This window comes from Varanus komodoensis, unplaced genomic scaffold, assembly GCF_004798865.1.
Source record: "Varanus komodoensis strain SLA01 unplaced genomic scaffold, ASM479886v1 scaffold13_1, whole genome shotgun sequence".
Lineage (NCBI taxonomy): Eukaryota > Metazoa > Chordata > Lepidosauria > Squamata > Varanidae > Varanus > Varanus komodoensis.
Window position 1 is genome coordinate 9,778,948 of NW_025335408.1, and position 20,842 is coordinate 9,799,789.

A 20,842-nucleotide genomic window follows, 5' to 3' on the forward strand; every position below is an offset into this window, starting at 1 on the left:
AGAACACTGGCTCCCTCAACTAGGAAACGTAGATGAGCACCACCCCCTAGAGTCAGACATGACTGGACTTTAATGTTATGGGGAAACCTTTTCCTTTTTTACAGTTGCTGAAGAACAACTGAAAGCAAAAGTTGTTGAATGATTGTCAAGCAATTAGTGGCATGAAAAAGTATCTATGGAACATATTTGATGACAAGTTGACTGACCAGTCTAGTGAAATTGCAACAAAAGCAAATTTCAAGCAATGCACAGGAGGTATTTCTGCTTGGGTTTAATGAGATATTAGTTGGAGTGGAGCATGTTTCATTCTTGTCATGTTTCACATCAATAGCTTTGCAGATAATGGGGTTCAAGATCACATCTTTAAATACTTGAAGAATTTTACAGAAGAATAGGGATAGGTTTCCCTCCTTATTCACCATGGCTTAAATATGTTCAAATGGACTTAAATGGCAGTAAGTTAGGAGGGTATCTTCTGAACTGTGAAAGAGACAAGCATTGCAACAGATTGTATGTTGCAACTTAAAAAAGATTTCTTTTTACATATGGGTTAATAACCAAATATTATCTGTGTCTAAGAGGTTTGATGGATTAAATAGCAATGCTCCAGTAAACAGCTTTGCTAACTACTGATTTATATGTGGTAAATCAAAAACAACAATCATAACCTTCTAATTAACCAACTGTCTAACAGCATCTATACTACAGTTGCCCATCACTTCGTACAACAGCAAGGAATGAAATGTGAACATCTTTTTCCTGCTGTACTGCATAATAGCCTGCCAAGATGTAGAAGAAAATAGCCTAAGAAACCTAACCTTTTGTCAAGAACTACTGGGCTAAAGATCCTTTCTTCTATTTATTTTTCTGCCTTGGTGGGAGGCTACAGTTTGACCCCCTTAAAATGCTAAACTAAAAGAGTTGGGAAAGAAGGTCATTTGTGAGCAAATTGCTTCTGTCTCTGGAAGATTTTTGGGTGCTATCCAGTTTGAAATTGTCTTGCACAATTTCCCATTGAAATGAATAAGTGCTGTTCTTTATAAGACTGATTGAGCAAGTGTTTATAAAAAGGCTAGCCAAGGTGAAATTGAATGGTATGTCATGGCAATCCAACACTATTGCTTGCTCTTGCAAACATGGAGTCCATTATTGTCAGAGTGTATCTGTTAAGACCATAAAGGATACAAAATAATGATTCATTTATAGATTAGGTTTATTGGTTGTTTTCATTCTGATAAACCACTGATAGAATTTGCTGTCCACCATGTTCCATTGCTCTTTTCTGCAGTGTTCACATTTCCATTTTCCACAGGCCTTGCAATCTTCAGATGTCCTATTTATTTAACATAAAGCCCCAATTACATATCCTAGCATTTTTCTCTTCTTCCCAGATGGTCTCCTCATTGCAAATTGGGAACAATTCTCTATTGGCAATCTGTGCAGGAAATGACTGGCATGAATCCAACACCATAGAGGCTTGCACAATATGATTGGCATTGTATATTGCTTCAGCCTTAGTATCTGAATTTAAAAGAGTAGAACTGCCGAATTCGGGTGGTGGGGTGGTGGGAATAAGAACAATTGCTGGCTGATGTTTTGTTTTAGTCTGGCTGGCACTTAATACTGATAGCTATTCAGCTGGGATGGTAGCAGTAAGCTTGAATACCAGCTGTGCAACACCATGTGCTGTTGTGCTATTCTCAGTCACTGAGAAAATGAGGCATTTTCATTTAATTTGCATCTTCATTTCTCTCTCTCTTTCTCTTTCTCTCTGCCTCCCCCCTCACACAGAGAGAACAAATGAACACAGCTAAAGCATTTATACTCATATCTTTCATTCAGTTATATATACAGTCAGATCTTTTTCATTCCTTGGTGATGAAATATGCATCTACACTGGCATCTTGCTGTTTGAAAGGAGAGAAAAATTAGTTATTCAGTCTGCAGCTGATTATGGGTGGTTGATTTAGATAATATTACTGAATATTTTATCACCTGCAACTCCGTATAACATATCCTCTGTTTCTCTGATTGTCTTGAATCTTCAATGAAGGTAGAACATAATACAATAACCTTTTTGTTTCAAAACATGCAAAAAGCTAGTTAAGTTAAAAAAAAATTAAAAAAGAATGACGACTTGAATTGGGGAGTGAACAGATGCTACTGCCAGCAAATCACTTTGGGTGAAACAAGATGTAAAGGTTCATAAAGTGGTGGGCTTTGATTAGAAATGGCTTCACTAATTCAGGGCAAGTACTAAACCTGTAGCTTTTCAGAGGGACAGCTTTGAATGGCAGGAAACTGGCTGAGAACATCACTGATGACATGTCTTGGTGTCACACACTGATCCAGTCTGAGAGAAAGATTGCAAGAGAGAATATACATTTAAAATGTTACATGTACTTAATATGCTTCCAAGATATGTGGGCATCCAAGCTTGGAACCACTGCAGCAAGAGTCCAAACCCTTTGTTTTGTTTGTAGCTGTAAAAGCTGGCTTGGCTGTAAACCTAGTTGAAAGATTTGAAAAGCAAGGTTGGGCAGGCAACTGTCAGCAATGCTATAAAGGAGGTTTTACTAGACAATGAACTTCTTTTCAGATTTTACTTGCTTGGAGAGGAAAATAGCACAGGTAAGTGGAATTCTTAGTATTAACTGAGAAATCCATCTTGCTTATAATTTCAGCTTTGTTAGAGGAACCCCCTCTCCAAAAGATAAGCCTTAAAAGCTGTGAACAGAAACGTGCGATGCATTGGGAATCCCCATCTAATTGGGAATGGCTCAGCATAATGTCATTTTCAGTGAACTTATCCCTTTAAACTTACATAGCATATACGCTTAAGTGCTTTCTGTCCTGCCTCATATCTAAAACGCAAGCAAGCAAGCTTGTTGATCTGGGTTATCACATATGTATGCTGGTCTTTCTTTGGTTATGCTTAGTCATTTCTTGTGGTCCGAAGGGGGAAAAACAACAAGCAACTTTTTAAAGAAATTTAGCAGTTGACAGCTTGGAAGCAAGCAGCTTTTAAAAGCAACATTTGTCCAGATATAGCAGTTTGGACTACCTTGATGGAGGATGTTGCTTTGTTCTGTAAGTGCAAAGAATGCACAATCCTGTCTGGATTTGAACTTGCAGGAAAATAGTTGCTTGAGAGGTGATAATAAAAAATAACTTTTATCAGTTGTCTTTTTAAAATTTGTCTGACATATTAATTCCCAACATTTCTAATTTATGGTAGTTTATTTTATAATTTGAAATCAATTATTACCAAAACATCAGTTACATACAGTTACGTTCTCTCATTCTCTCTCTCTCTCTCTCTCTCTCCCTCTCTCGTGTGTGTGTGTTGTCACATTTTAATTCCAAAAATCCCACATCCAATCTAATTGATGTTATCAAAGCTTCTATACATACTGCAAACAATCCAGCTGATAATGAGCAACCCTGCCTTATAAAATGATCAAAATGTTAACATTCTGAATTTGGTCCATTAACAGTTATCCTGGGTTAAGGGTTCTGATATTATTTATAACTTTTAAAACTTGTCACCAAAATGGCATGTTCCTGAAGTCTGAAATAAAAATTCATGTTAAACCCTATCAAATGCTTTCTCTGCATCAAAAGACACTGTATTTGCCATTGTGACAAATATTAAGCAAATCTATCATTCTTATGTTGTCTGACCAGAATTGGCTACAGATATAGTCAGCTTCTTAATATACTCATACAACTTTGATTCACTCTAAGACTGAAAAGATCTTACAGTTCCTGATTCAATAATGTTATAGCTTGATATTATGCTGGTACTGAAGGTTCATTCCCTCTTTTGCTAAAGAATGCTACATGATTCCAGGACCTAGCCAGCATGCCATTTTTAACAAATCAATACAATAACTCTATGAAATACACTGACAAAATATATGAATTGATTTATAAAATTCTGTTTATAACTCATTAAATCTTGGTTGACTTTGCATATTCCAAGAACTATATACAAGTTTGAGCTTCTTGCCCAGTAAAACATGCATTTAGAAATACCCTTTGTTTCAAAGATAATTTAGAAATGTTAATTTGATTTAGGTAAGTTTGATTTTTTCCTCTTTGTGGATTGCTTTATAAATTTTCATTGAAAGAAACAAAGCTATTAGTCACCTCTTCATTACTTTCTGTAAATTTTCTGTGATAATTAATACCCTTTGACAAATTTACATCTTTCTTTACATCTAAGTTTTGTCCTCTAACTCCTAAATTTTCTCAAATCTTCTTTATATTTCTTTCCTTCTAGAGTAGAAGAGATACTGTGCAATACCTGCTAATACAAGATTTTCCTGTATTCCAAGTATTTACCCAAAGTATTTCATGCTTTGTATGGTTTCAAATAAATTCTTTAATTTATTCTGTGTAAAATATTTACAGTCCACAGAATAATATTAAGCTTCCAGTTAACAATTTAAATCTTATTGTAAACTGATAATATAAAAATAACAACTTTCTTCTCATCTGTTGACACTAAGACAAAAGGGTTTTATTTTAGTAAGTCCTTTAGTGCATTTCAATTTAAAGGAACAAACAAAAAAATGATTGTTGTGGTTTCATTCTTTATGGAGCTCTTTCTGTACAGTGAAGCTTCTGCATTTGTGTGATAGCAGAAGGAAAGAAATAAGATAAGGGAATAGGCATTTCAGGAATGCATGCTTTAATCAAAATGTACCATGGACGTTAGTTTTATAAGTATAGCAAAAACCAATCATATTTTAAGCTTTTTATTATGTATATATTTAAATTTTAGTCTTAGGAGTTCAAGTAATCGTCCCCTCCTCCATTATTTGAAACTCACACAGTAATTCTTCACAGCACATAAGGCTGAGAGACAGTGATTGGTGCAAGGCCATGAGCATAACAAAGGCACATGCAAGTACCGAAATCCATGCAGAATTCCCGACTACCCTTATTAATAGTGTGCAGTGCACTTAAAAATGAGCAGGTGGAGGATGTGGAATCTCTTGCAAGTGTGAGTACACTGTGGCTTCAGGAGTACAGGTGATTACAATAAGAGCACCATAACTTTGTGTTGTGAATAAACTCATTGCTTGGGGCTGGGGTACCCCAAAGTCTACCTACCTCAATGCAAGCCTCGCCATTTCCTTCTGATGTTCCCAGTGATAAAAGAACAAATGGCAGCTAGCGATTAGCTGGTTCCCTAGGACACTGCCTCAACCATGTGGTTTATCTCCTCAGAGAAGTTCACCAAATGCTAAATTTATTGTCGTTTGGGAGCCAAGCGACAATATCTGGTTTTTATTTTCCCAGACATTTTAAGTAGGAGTGTTAATGTTTTGCAGGCCTGTATTTATTGCTTCCTGCCTATAACTTTAATTTTTTTAGTGTTCTATTACTATATTACTGATCCAATTCTAATCACATGACAGATTTTTCAAGGGTTGGGCACATGGTACATGCCACATGCCAGATATGGGCAGGTTACATTCTGAATATGCAATCCCCCACATGCAAATCATATTGTTGGATTGTGTGAGCTTAGCTACCAAAGGTTATTTAAGGATTTTAATACTTTTGCATAAACCTTGGCTGGTTGTAGGGGTATGTGAGGATTGTGTAAGTCTCAAACAGCCCTTTTGGTTTACACATCAGTTCCTGTTCAGTGTTGCATATTCAAGATGTCAGCCAGTGCACTCTGCGGCTCACTGAGTGTTAAATAATCCATGGTGAACTGGCCATTTCATGCAAACTGGGTCACTAATTTATCACATTGCCTAGACTTCATGGGAAAGGGCACAGTATAAAATGCCCCAAAAATATGACAAAACTTAGCTGCGGTAATTTAGCCAAATCCTTCAGGACTTTCTGGGATAGTATTTTGGAAAAAACTCATATCTGTATATGTAGATCTAAGTACTAGTTATTTGTTTTTCGGCACCAGGCGAAGACCTTTTTATTTAAGCGGCATTTTAGCTGTTAGTATCATTTGATCTTATCTGGCCAGGGCGGCTTATTTTATATTGTATTTTTTTGATTTTTAATGTTTATATTTATTGTAATTTATATTATAATGACTTTTATTTATTGTTGTAAGCCGCCCCGAGGCTTCGGCGAATGGGGCGGCATAAAAATGTTTTAATAAAAATAAATAAATAAATAAATACTTGTGATCTTAGAAAAATCATATCTGCCATTCAAAGCCTTTTATTTTTTGTTTCTCTCTCTTTGAAGATGAAAACAGAGTAGGACACTATTACCATTAAATTAAACCAGTAAGACAACAGCAAAAACCATAAGCATCAGAAATAAAGGCATACATATTGGAAACATTAAAAAATTAAATATTTTAAATATTGAAAACATTAAAAACCCTGTGCATCTATCAAAACTTCAGTGCCAACCACAAATGCATCATCTCTAAAAGCCTCTGGAAAATGATTGTTTTTTCTGACCCCTAAAAATTAACAAATTAGGTAATTATAATGGATTTCAATGGACCTACTGTAGGTGTGACTAACCTGGGTTCAGCCCACTATCTATAGAAATAATATTTTATTTGATACATTGCTTCATTCAAATGTCAGTGAACACTCACCTGCTTTTTTCATTGTCAACAAATAATATGGAATATGTTTAATAATTATAATGTGAGCATTTTCTGAATGTTTTGAGAGGCTTTAGAAGACTGGTTAAGGATACAATTTGTGTGTGTTTACTTTTATGGTGCACTTTCAATAGATTTCATTGCTCAGGATAGTTCACAACAATTAAAATCAATTCACATTCAAGATATAAAACAAGGGCTTGGTTACATTTATTTAGCCAAACAAGAGATCTTCAGCATATGCTCTGATTTAGTTTCACATCACTAATTGTAGGACTGGCCTTGTCCTTCAAACAAGTACTGGGGCTAAATTTTGGAGCCAATCCAGGGCTTCCTTTATTGTGTAGAGAAACAGAGAATGAAGATACTGATGTTTCTACAACTGGGGGGAGGGGGGAGAGAGAGGAGTGTAGGGAAATGCTATGATGAACTAAGACTTTGGTATGCAGTATAACCACAGTGTGGAAACTACTTTTCCTCAAGGTTTCTCCATGTGGTGAGTAGTTTATGTCTACCAGTTTACTAAAACACGTCTTACTCATTCATTTTTATTTATTTGCTTTAATTATTTTTATCCCATTCCTCAGCCGGAACGGAACGGCTTACGTACAATCGATAAAAGAAGATAGCCCAGGCCCACATGCTTGCAGTCTAAAAATACGCAATACACAAAGGAAAGTTAATGTCCCCACTGCACACATATCTTTGAAGCACATGGAGGTAGAAGCAGAACTGCATCTAATGACTCTGCCCCTAGCATTCATGTGTCCCACTCCTCAGTGACTCCATGTTCAGATAACTTTTGAAAGGGTTGGGTTTGTCATGGGGGCAGGGGTGTCCCAACAGTGCCCATCCATGGTACTGGGAGGAAGGTGGAATTAATTAGTAGTAATCAGATATCCTTTCCCACACTGCTGGAGACTACTGAAAAATTCACATACTGAGCCAATATACATACTACCTTTTCCTTTAAAAAGCAGAATCTTTCCATTGTTCCGTAAGGAGACTAGAAATAATTCCTAGAAACTTTCACGTGATGTATGTCACTTACGGTTAATATTTGATTTTCCCAGCTGGTTATTTGCTTTGTAAATACTATTTTCCTCCTGTTTGCAAAGTTTCAAATTGCATCAACTCTGTAATAAACCATGGAGCTTTAGTAAATATCAGTTTCATGCTCCCTACTCCCAGGGGAGGGGAGATGGAAAACTGAACAGATTTGGTTTCATAAGATAAGCACTTCTATAAATATGCCTGGAAAATCAGCATTTGCTCAGGAACTTACAGCAGAGTGCTGTCAGAGTTTCAGAGGTGGAAGTGACTTGATTGTTGTGAACAGGTCTTTCCCTCCCTCTTTTCCCCTCCAGCTGACTCGGGTGAGAGTTTAAAAGTACAGTTCTTTTATGAAAGCTTAACAGGTTACTAAACAATATCAATCAAGGTAACATTCTCCGCAAGATGTGGGAGAAGCATCTGTATATGTAAAGAGTTGTATCCAAATTGAAACTTTCACTCCTCTTTCAGAAAAGCACCCTCAGGATGTCTCCTGCAAGGGTTAGATGGCAGGAAGGCTGGTTGCTTTATAATTGTCGTCCCCCCACCTCCAGCTCAAAAATGTCTCCCTCTTTTTCCAAGGCAGGCTGGTTCTCACACACTGCTTCAAAATCTTCATTAGGTAGCCCAGAAGCTGCCTAATCATTTGCCCAATTCTGCCCCTCTGCCTTTTCCTCAGAGTCAGACAAATCTATCCAAGCAGACTCTAAAGTGTGGGAACTGGGTCCCCTCTCTACAGATTCTAGGCATCCAGTAGACATAGATTCCTGGTAGAATAGGACGAGACAGAAGTAGATTCCTGGTGGGACATGTTTTTCAACAGAAAAATCCTAGATGTTGGGCAGGCGGCGGAATTGGTTTAATCTGTTTCTCCTCAAATAATGTGCAAGAGCTGGATCTATCAGGTAAGTTGTTTGATAAAAATAGCTACTTGGCCTTTTCTTATTTTTTATTTTTTAATAATGTACATAAAAATATCCTCCTTGTCACCTAAAAAAAAAAAATTCAACCTATACTTGGCAAAAAGACAGGCACTCCAGCTGTAATATCCTGTTTCATTGTTGGAGAAACCATGGACCAATAACTATTACTACCACCACCACCACACATCTTTCCAGATCAAAAGCAAGCCTTCAATGTTATGTTGTAATAGAACCTCATTTCTTGCAGTGGTCTGCCTGGTGATAAAGAGCTCATCTTTCTAGGTTTCTTTTTCATGACCCCCCCCAGAACCTTTGAATTATGCTTAGGAAAGATGGCTTCCTTACCCACTCATCAGGAAGCTGGAGTCCTACATTGCAAAACTGTGAGGAACAAAGACATATGCTCGATGTAATTAGAAAACTTAGATTTAACAAGCTATTTCCTGCTCAGTGTGGTTAAAAATAAAAGACTTGGGGGGATAGGCAGGGGCAGAGTCAGGATCTGACAACCATATGTCCTCTTGACATGTTGTTGACCCCGTTGGCAAAATTCCCACTCTTTTATGGGATACCCATTATTTGGGGAGCCACCTTATTGGTGCTCTAGAGTGTTGATTATGTTTCAGATTAGCAATAAAGATGAAATACTTATCTTTAATAGCAGCCTATCATGAGAAGCACAACTGTTTTGTGTTTCTGTTGTCTTTCCCATGGCATCCCTTCCTCCCTCTGAAACAGTCATTAGCACTTTGGAACATGTATCCGAACAGTGTATTTAAAATTGCAAACAGAGCTAATCGTGAAGCTAATCTTGGTTAGCTTTCTAGCTGGGATTTGCAGAGCAATCTCTGAAGGGTTTTCCTAGACAATACTATTAAATTAACCCAAGGAAGCTCCCAGGTGAAAACCCTGCTATATTAACCTGCTGGAGGGAAGAGGTAATGGCTCTCTGGGGCTTAGCTAATAATCCTAAGCATTCGTCCAGCAACAGTAGTACTGAAAACAGTATGTGCAGGTTCTGCTTCCTTAGTAGTACAAATCAATGCTTCTGATAGCTGCCTTTGAGGTGGCTTCTGCAGGGCTTGGGGTGGCCCAAGACGTTGCTGCCTGAGGCAAAGGAAATGATGTCATCACCTCCCTTGTGTGCAGCAAAGGAGACTGTACTGGCAGTGGGATCGCATCCTCCACCACATCTGAAAGCAGCAATCCGGTTTTGGGGATGCAGGGCAGCTTGTGTGCTCCACAACAATCCCCTCTGGTATCTTGCCACCTGAGGCAACCACCTCACCTTGCCTAATGATAGGACCAGCCCTGTGCAGTGGAGTCCCTGATTCAGGAGATAGTATTTTCACAGCATTCTGATACAGCCATCTGGGAAAAGATGGACAAGTTCCTACCAGGCATTGAGAACATAATTTTGACAGGTCTTCAGCAGCAGCAGCAACTTCTGGGCCAGTTCCAAGCACAATTCAAAGTGCTAGTGTTGACCTTTCATGGCATTTACAGCTTGCAACCAGGATACCTAATGTACTGCAAACTGCCTGTGTTGACGTTATCTTTAGATGTTACCTTCTCAGTACCTTGCCAAATGAGGTACAGTGAGTGGAAACCAGGAGAGGGCCTCCTTGATGGTGGTGCCCAATTTGTGGGAGGTTTTCAACAGGGACACTTGCCTGGAAAAACCTGCATTCTCTTTCTGGTGCCAGGCCAGGATTTTTTTCTTTAATGGAAAAGTATCTGAGTTATTGTTCTGATACGGCTTTTAATTCTGCTGCGATATTATTGGCTTGTGATTTGGGGCTTTTTTCCTGGCTTTTTTGTTTTGCTTGCCAGTTGTAGGGCTGTCAAGCAGAGGACCTTTTAGAGGGCATTTGTCAGAGACAACATGATACCATGTAGCAACAACAAATTATTGATGTACTTTGAGTATACATCTTGTCAAATGTGATTTTAATTATTGGGTAAAAATTGTTTAAATACATTAAATAAATTACGTAAACATTTTCTTGAAAGGGGAAAATCTAAATAATGAGAAAATATTGAACTAGATGAGTCATACTACTACTCTAACTACTATTCTGAGAATTTGGATAGAGGTTTTTTCCTCAGCTTCCTCAGTGCTGTATCGCTGCACTGTAGACCTTTTCTGAAAATACTTTTGAAAGTAATACACTTCTAGAAGAATCAGAACTTATTTTTAGAATTCTTTCTGGTGATATCACAGTAGAAAAAGATGTTCCAAAACATAAAATGCTTAGTCATCAAGATAAATGTTTGAATAGTTTTATTTCTGGACTAATGGCGCTTGATAGGCTAAAAGGGTTGGCTTGTGGGTCTTAGTAAAATGTAATTATGATAGTTTATATTAAACAATAGTTACTTCTTTGATAAACTGAAATTTTTTTACACCTCCTCTTTACTAAGTAACATCTCTGTTTAAACTCCTCCTCATCTATCATGCGGTATCTAGAATCAGCCCTAGTCTAACACCACATTGTATGCCATCAGTATGCCATTATATGTGCAAAATATGTAGTTGAATGTAGATTGTAAGTAACTATTTGCTTTTGTTAGGCATGAACCAACCATGCTTCCTTTGGTCTACTGCTGCAGATATGAAGACCAATTTGGAAGCTTCCACTTTATGTTAACTACAGTCTTCTATGTTGTCTAAACATGGGGAATTGTGGTAAATCTTTATTATGCTTAATTTGAAGCATAGTTACTGAAGTTGCCTTGTTTAAATAAACTGTCGTTAAGATTTCTCACAGTTATGGATTCCTATGACACAACTAACTCCTACTCCTAAACTTGTGGCAAGAAAAAGGGGATAGAAAGCACACAAGTCTGAAGTCTTGACCACAAGTCTTGGTCATGTATTACTAAGCTGTAGTTTAACACAGCCTTTACCCAACCTGCTGTCCCCCAGATGTTTGGGGCAAGTCTCAGATTTCCTGACAATTGGCCATGCTGGTTGGGGCTGAAGAAAGTTGCTCTTAAAATACCTGGAGAGCACCATGTTGGGAAAAGCTGATTTAGCATGATGTCCAAACACAGCTGATAAGTGCTTCTCTCCTATGGTATTTCATGTTTACCTTCAGAGGCAGCCAACTAGAGAATCTTTAAGAAGAGTTTGTAATACTGTAGTTGGGTTAGGTTTATTTGGGTTGCTGGCATTAAGCTGGCATCAGTGTTATCCCCTTAACTGACAATGATATTTTATAAAGTGTGTGGCTACTTTCAGTTTGGAGCCAAAAGTGTTCACTTTCAAGAACAACAACAAACACTTCTCTCCCCTGTTTTAGTTTAAAAGAAAATTTTATTGGCTTTAAAAAGCAAATAGACAGCAACTAAGCATGTTTCTTTGTTACATCTTTTCTTCACAAAAGCTGTGAAAGATAATTATTCAAGTATATAATGCATTATCACAATTTTATGATGACCACAATTATCATAATGTTCCATAGGTGTGAGTTTTGTCAGTTGTTTCTTTCCCCATGGCCATTAAATTATTTCAGGAAGTCAGCGTTTCTTCTGAGGGCTACCAGAAGAATGCCATGTGAAAGCAACATATGAACTGTATATATCTTTATGTTATCTTGGTTTAAGTAAGCTGTTTCCCTGGACCACCACTGCTAGAGGACACATTATGCTCCTTCCTGTGGGCAGCTGGAACATGCTGTTGTCCCCATGTCTTGCTTGGGGGTTTTTCATAGACATTCAGTTCACTGCTTCATGAACAGAATGATAGATGGACCTTGATCTGATCCAGCATAGCTCATCTGATGGTATTGAGTTCTTATGTTCTTTTTGGGGGATTGAGAAACAATAGATATCATTAGGTAGGCTCACTGAAGGTTGGATTTAAACCATAATCACTAACATTTATGAAGTTCTTTTTGTTCTTGGAGTTATCCCCAGATTTCCAACCAAAGTAACCCATAATTTATCACTTTTGCTTTTGAATTGGGTCATTAAGAAAACAAATGCGATATACAATAAAATGACCTCTTTGCCAGATTGAAATAAATAGACTGATTAAATAGACATAGTCTCAATAAGCACTGAAATGCTAATGGAGAATGCGAAGAACAACCAATTAATCACCAGTCTTTCTTGAGCATAAAGTGAACATTTTTAGACATCCAGCCTTACAGATTTCCTGTTCAGGCCATCTTATAAAACACAGATTCATGAGTGTGAACAAGGCAGTTTCATTTTTCTGTATTTTTTTCAAGCTATTATGGAAGTTTGCAGGGTTCTAAAATTGTATCTAGAAATGTGGTGTGCATCCAAGTTTACATATTTTGAGATGAACATACAATCCTGTCACATGGGAGCTTTAGAATTACCTAATTACCCAATGGGTGGTAACCTAATTACCTTCTTCGAGGCATCTTTGACAAACAACTGATTCCCTCTGTTAGCTCCCAGAGGGGAAGCACTTTTTGTCTTGAAGGCTTTTTACAAGGTGCATGGCAGGCTGATGAGGATTGCCCATCTGATGACTTTTTGTAGGGTATTTGCCTAAAGGTAATGCATCAAAGCCTAGCTAGATACAAGTGAATATCCCATCCCAACATAATTCAACAAGCACTACAAGAAAAAGAGGGGATCCTGGTTTATCTAGATGATTTTTTGCTTTGTGCTTTAGGCTTTATTTCTTGTTATATTTTCTTAGAAAGGGAAGCTAAACCATCTTGAACTGGAAGAAGTGTGTGAGATGATTTCACATAGTTCTTCTTTGTGTTTGTTGTAAGATGGCATATTGCATGGTTTGGGGTTTTGCCTGGCAGTTATATAATGTGGAAATAATACTGTTGAAATTTTAAGTTTTTTGCCTTGACATTCTGGTTTTAAATCTTTGGCCAGCCAGTCTCATCTTTTAGAAACAAAGTTTTTGTTGCTCTGCAGCAACAATTCTGCTTTTGGCAAAATTGTGTGTGGATCAGAGCCCGCTTTGTCATGTGTTTATATATAAACAATTTTATGTATTGTTTATACATAAGGGCAGAGGATTTTTTGTTTTTGTTTTAAAGATTATGGCAATAAAGTCAATAAAACACACAAATATCAGCAGGCATTTCTCATTCCAGTGCAGAACTTAAATGAGTGCAAGATTCATTTTTAGAGACCCATCTACTCCTAGGGACCAAGGTGAACATTTTAAACATTTCCAAGTATGATTTGCCTTTTATAAAATCACACTTGACAAAGAAGTCAAATTTTCCTTTCTTTTTAATGGCGAGTGATCACGACTTTGATGATAATTCTGTTCTCCAGAACACATGGAACTTGAAGACAGATAGTTTTTGAAAGATCTAATGCAGCTGAGTACTCAGACTTGAAGTGCCACCTCCCACTTGTCGATAATTATAGCCTGGGTCTCCATGGAGCTTTTCAGCAGGCTGCCTTCTTGATCTTCGTATCTTTGCAGGATTCAAGAGTCAGCTTTGCACTGTTTTTTCCTTGAGGTGAACCCAACAAAGAGTATGCAGCTGTGAACATCCCCTGCCTAACTCTTGCTTCTGAAATGACTGGATAGATTTACCTCAGCTTTTGCAGCAGAGTTTTCTGCTTCTGCTGATGTAAAACCTGGGCAGCTCAATCTACAAAGGAATTTTCTCCCACCAAAAATGACTGAGTATGCAGTTGTAAGAATGTAAGTGGATATGGGAGTACTGTCACAACATTTGTAAGTGGTGTGAAAGAACGACCATAAATGTATAAGCTTTAAGAAAAGTCTTAAAAACTGTATCTTCAGAACAATATCAAGAAATCCTTGGTCCTTTATTCTGACGGCATAGGTAGACTACAGTTGCTTAGTGGTGAGAGAAAGTCCCTTTGTACCTGTTCAGATGTAATTTACTATCCAATTAAAATGATATTATTGATATCTGTTTAAAGGAAGCAAATGGTCATGGAGGTAGTTGTGAACAAATGGTGCTAAATGGAATAAAAGCAGGCTGATGGGGCTACAAGATAAGGTCAACATTACATTCAAATGTCTGCTTTGTATTTACACTGCTGGTAAGGGAAGATTGTTTTGAGAATTACTCTTTAACCTAGTTTCTCTCTGGAACATTGAGATGCCAAGTTGAGAGATTTTATAATTTACCCCATCAGAAATGTTCATAAAATATATTTTTTGCTACCTACTCTTAGGCAAAGCTGTGTTTTTTCATAGATAATAAGACATAATGAGTCTTTTGTTTAACTGAAAGACTGAAATTACATGGAATTGATGCAGCTTCACTTGCTCTGATTTTGAAATCCTCTATTCAAATAGGGAGCAATATGCTGACCAGGTGCTTAGAAAGAACCAAAGCAATTAATCACATTAAGTGTTTCCTGATAATGGGTTTTACTAGTTGTCTTCATTCTTAACAAGGCTTAATGTTATAAACATTTTCATCATGTAAACAGAAAACAGGATACCCGTGGTGAAGCTGTTCTAAAGCAAACCAAACAGCACACAAGCAATATTAATCAGAGACAAATCTGTATGCAAGTGAAAATAAAAATGGTAACTAGTACACTTTTCTTCCTTAAAAAAAGTCCGTATTTTTGGTCTCTGGTAATACTTACCAGAAACCAGATGTTGGAGATGGATTTTTGGCTTTTTAGAGACAGATGGCACATAGAAACAGGGATTACAATCTGCATGCAGCAAAAGCTTATGTGGAAACATGACCCAGCTTCCTTGGGGAGGAAGCTTTCCTCCTCCTCCTCCTCTTTGGTTCAGAAGACCCAGCAAAAACACTCTTCTTATTACTTGGACAGAGAATCACAACATGAGAATTTAAATCAGGCATTCTTCAGGCTACAGTCCTCATCCAACAGAGTGAAGAAACAGATTGACAAGGCTGTTGTGATACCCAGGAGCAATCTGTGATAGGACAGACCCAGAGGAGATGACCTCCTTATGTGATGTGTTGCACCTGGCTTGTGGGATGGTACATGTTCACATACAAACCTACCACCCAAGGTCTGTGATGGGGCAGTAGGTTGTCCTGGATGGGCTATAAACCATTGATGAAATCTTTGAGTGCTGTTAGCTGCATGTCAACAAGTGGTGCTTTGTTGTTAGTAACACTGATGTCAGACCCTGCAAAAAGCTGAGATACCATTCTGCCCCCAGGTCTACTCTGAAATCCCTACTAAAGGACCTACTATCAACATCATCAACCTTAGGCAGGACTGAGGAGGGAGAACAGTAGCAGTTGGGAGGGATTTGAGCTGCTGTCCCTGTGTATTGCCACCAGGGGTTCAAAGGAGAGCATGAATCACTGCTGGAGATGAGGTGCAGAGCATAAGCTCCCACCTGAGGCTTGTCTGTTGCCAACATTGTCATTTTTTTGGTATCGGGCATTTAATGGCACATGATGTGCTATGTCTGGTGTTTTAGTGAGGACTAGTTTGATTTTAATTGCTTTAGATGGTTAAACTGTTTTAAATATTGGAATTTTATGCTGTATTTTATTGCATTTGTATATTGCATCTATTTTTATTATTGTACTTTGATAAATTCTTGTGAACTGTCCATTGAGCTTCAGCTATTAGGTGGTCTAGAAATATAATGGATGATGGTGCCTGAGCTTCATAGCATTTTAAAGTAATGACAGAATAAGATAGGACGTGGTTTGTTTATGGGTTAATACAATCCTAAGACTAATCCATTTTGTTGATTTTGCATCATGCTCAAGAGATTGTTAGTTAAAATCTGAACTGTCCAACATGCTGCACAAAAGATGCCTGCTCTCTCACTCACCCTTGCAGTCCATGGGCCAACTAGGCCGTTATTTATTTTATTTATTGTTAACCTTCATTCCACTATATTGGCCTGAAGCCCTTCTAAGTGAATTACAGTGGGATAAAAACACATTATACTACTATTACGTGTAGTACAGAAACCTAAAACTATTTATAATATCCCATGCATCTCCTGAAGTGGACTGTAATCCACAAAAGATTATGCCAGCATAAATGTTTTGGACTCGTAAGGAACCACAGGATGCTTTGCGGTTTTTATGTAATTAGATATTTATTTAACAAAAGGTGAAGAGATCAGTTTTTTTGATAAACCAGATTCCACAACCAGAGATAAGCTTTCGTTATCATAACAGGATATATCTGTTAAAATTGAGAAGCTGCATGTGATATATGTCTCCTTACAAAGGCTTAGCAATCGAATCTGTTTGATGGCTCATTGAGACTGCCATATATGCTGAGATATGGATCATTTTTATAGTTCCTGTCAAATGTTTTATGGCACGAACCACTTATTTCTTTTGTTGCTCTCTCATCTAGTGTGCAATTGAATATGCAGTGAAATAAATTAGCATAGCAGTTTAGAGATGTAGCTTAATTGCAGCTGCCTAGCAAGGGCCTATTTAGCAAGTGTTTAGAGTCTTGTGGTGCACGGACTGTTCCACAGCTGCGTTTTAAGGAACTTGAGCGTGACATGCTGTGCTTTCAGGAAAGAATCTGGATGCATAACCTATGTGAAATTAGGAAATGAACACGAGTATACTGCTGCAAAATAGGACAACCAGTACATCTTCAGAGAACACCAGGAATTTCAGCTTAAAAATAAAGCAAGGGAAGATTTTTTTTCCACAAAAAGTAAAAAAAAAACCTCACTTGCACCAGAAAACCAATTCCTGCCATTGAACTGAGTAAGGTAGATGAAAACTGTATTGTATACCCTTATGACAGTGCATCCTCCTTTACTAAATATTCAGTAGCATTGCACAATTATGTGCTGAAGATGGTCTTGTCAATAAAGCAGGAAGAGGGTGCATGCAGTCCATGGCTCAAGGAAAAACGGGGAAGAGAACATCCCTTTCCAAAACTGGATCGAGAGGTTGAATTTTCCTAAATGTTTGACCTTGAGACTTCTATTCTCTTGCATATTAAAATGATTTAAGAAATGACTTCTAGCCCCAAAGAGAGAAAATATTTTACTCCAGCCCAGCTATGAAAAACTGGGCCGCCACTAAGGGACTATGATCAATAAACATAATGTGATCATCTTGGCTTAGTTGCCAACCTGTACTTGGGCTGCAGATGTACTGGGGCCTCACACAGTTGAATGTCTTTATATGCAAAACTTCAGGGAGAAGCCTAAGCCAGAACTCTTCTCCATGACCTTTAGTTTTCATATTGGAAGAATTTTGTTTGTATGGAGAAAATTTAGGTCATAAAAAGCTCAGTCTGCAATCTGAAGAGGTTTGGTCCAATTACACATTTACCCTGAGTGCCAAGTAGCTTATGTTGTGAGTTTTATTTGAAACTACTAGCATGTGGGAGCCTTTAGTTCTTTGTATGGCTATTCCATATAGTAATCCTGAAAAGTTTTCATGGTGGCAACTATTCTGAGCTCTAGCATGTCCCTGTTCCCTCATGTGGGGCCTTGGGCCTTCTGGAGTTTCCTGAAGATTCCTGGGCTTACTTTCTAGGATGGGATATTGCCTGAGTAACAGGTAGGGAAGGTAGGTTGTCTTTGGTTTTTTAAAAAATCAACTAGCATTATATGTTACTGCAACAGGAGGGTTGGTGTTGATGACTGAATAGATAATATAAGATCGAGTCTTTGAAGAAGATGGTCAAGAAGGATATGGCTGTGGTCGCCAAGGCAATTCATGACTTTTGCCTGACCTTGTTCTGCTGCTGTAGAAATGAAGTCTTAAGGGACTCAAGTATGGATGTAGTGGTTAGAGCAGAGGTGGAGATTGTGTAGCCCTCCAGATGATTTTGCATTGCAGCTCCCATAATTCCTCACCATTAGCTGTTCTGGCTGAAGCTGATAAGACATAAGAAAAGCCATACTAGATCAGACTGATTGTCCATTCATCCAGCATTCTGTTCATTCAGCTGCCAACAAGATCCCAGAAACAGGACATGAATATAGTAGCCCCCACCAGCCCAGGTTTACAGCAATTGGTGTACATAGGTGTACTGCCTCTGCTAGAAGAGGTGGTATATGGCCATCAAGATTATTATTTATTTATTTTATTTAGAAGGCTTCTATGCCACCCCATTCGCCGAAGCCTCGGGGCAGATCACAATAATAAATAAATAAACACAGTATAAAACAATATAATACTGTTATAATACTGTTTATACTGTTAAGTTATACTGTTAATTTATACTGTTAAGTTATATTATTTCAATTGAAGTTATGTTTGTGAGCTGCCCTGAGGCTTCGGCGACTGGGGCGGCATAGAAATTTTCTAAATAAATTAAATAATAAATAAATAAATAATATAATTTGAGTCAACCTGGTCCAAAAAATAAAATAAATAAATAATATTAACAATTAAAATAACATTTGAATAAAAAGGTCTTTGCCTGGTGCCGAAAAACAAATAACGACGGCGCCAGGCGGACCTCTCTGGGGACTTCTCCAGGTACTTACCCTCCTAATATCCTTCATGGAGGGTTCCCGGAGAAGGGCCTCTCCCGCTGATCTCAAGGGGTGGGTGGGCATATATGGACGTAAGCGCTCCTTCAGGTAACTAGGACCCAAGCCGTTTAGGGCTTTATAGGTCATAACCAACACCTTGAATTGGGCCCGGACTTCAATGGGGAGCCAGTGAAGCTGACGGAGAACTGGAGTCATGTGAACATAACGTCCAGTCCCCGTCAGCAGCCTGGCAGCTCTATTTTGAACCAATTGAAGTATTCAGACCATCTTCAAGGGCAGCCCCACATAGAGCGCGTTTCAGAAGTCAAGTCAGGAAGTCACCAACGTGTGTTTCACTGTCGCTAGGCAGTCGTTCTCCAGGTAGGGACTCAGCTGATGGATCAGCCGAAGCTGAAAGAAAGCGCTCCTCGCCACCGCTGTCACCTGAGCTTCTAGTGAAAGCTCTGGGTCGAGGAGCACTCCCAAGCTGCGGACCTTGTCCTTAAGAGGGAGTGCAACCCCATTCAGGACTAAGTTCAGGTCCCCTTCCCCGAAGCCCAATCTGCCAACCAACAGGACCTCTGTCTTGTCTGGATTGAGCTTCAGTTTATTGGTCCTCATCCAGCCCATTACCTCGGCCGGGCACCGGTTCAGTACAGCCACTGCCACATCTGGATTGGCAGAGAATGAGAGGTAGAGCTGGGTATCATCAGCGTACTGATGATTCCGCAGCCCACACCTCCTGATGACCTCACCCAGAGGTTTCATGTAGATGTTGAATGGCAAGGGGAACAAGATGGAACCCTGGGGAACTCCATGGCATAGCTGCCATGGCGCAGAACCATAGTCCCCCAGCATCACCTTCTGGAATCGGCCATTGAGATAGGAGCAGAACCACTGCAAAGCAGTGCCTCCGACCCCCAATCCCGCTAGCCTGTCCAGAAGGATACCATGGTTGATGGTATCGAAAGCCGCTGAGAGGTCCAGGAGAACCAACAGGGACACACTCCCCCTGTCTTTCTCCCTGCACAGGTCATCGCACAGGGCGACCAAGGCAGATTCAGTACCGTACCCGGGTCTGAAGCTGGACTGAAATGGGTCCAGATAATCAGTTTCATCCAAGAGTGCTTGGAGTTGTCCCGCCACCACCCGCTCTAACACCTTGCCCAAAAACGGGATGTTGGCTACTGGTCTATAATTAGTGGCCATCTTTGGATCCAGTGACGCCTTCTTCAGGACCAGTCGGACTACCGCCTCCTTTAAAGGGGCAGGTACCTGGCCCTCCCTCAGAGAGGCATTAACCACTTCCAAGATCCAGATCCCAATCCCGTGCTTGGTGTTGTTAATTAGCCAAGATGGGCAAGGGTCCAATAGGCAGGTGGTGGGACATACTCGTCCAAGCACCTTGTCTACATCATCGGGCTACAGTAACTGAAATTCATCCATCAATAACTCCCCAGAAGCCTCTGAATCACTAGTGGAGTCCAGCTCGTGATGAATCTGAGTGATTTTCTCCCTGAAATGCTTGGCAAAGTCGTCACAGTCGGCCTTCGAGGGTGGAACCAGATCTTTCTTAGAGCCGGGACAAACCAGCCCTTGTGCCACCCAAAAAAGCTCCTCCGGATGGCATTGTGAGGAGGCAATGGAAACGGATAAGAATTTCTTTTTCGCCACCCTCACCGCCACAGCATAGGCCCGATAATGGGCTCTTAAGTGTGTTTGGTCAGATTCATCCCTTGATTTCCTCCACCTACGCTCTAGACGTCTCCCAGCCCACTTCATCGCCCGCAATTCAGGTGTATACCAAGGGGAAGAGCGGGCTCTGCCCGGTGGGAAAGGATGCTTAGGAGCGAT

General features: G+C 39.1%; 1 protein-coding gene across 6 annotated transcripts in view; it reads left to right on the top strand.

The window, feature by feature from the left end:
- Window positions 1-20,842, top strand: part of ST7 (suppression of tumorigenicity 7) — a 116,278-nt gene that overhangs the window by 38,468 nt on the left and 56,968 nt on the right. The window contains exon 1 of one of the 6 annotated variants that reach the window (XM_044422980.1): window positions 14,076-14,080. The exons of the other annotated variants lie outside the window; for them this stretch is intronic. The gene's annotated coding sequence lies outside the window, so the exon portion shown is untranslated. Of the gene's footprint in view, window positions 1-14,075; window positions 14,081-20,842 lie in introns of those variants that run through there. 6 annotated transcript variants of the gene reach the window in all.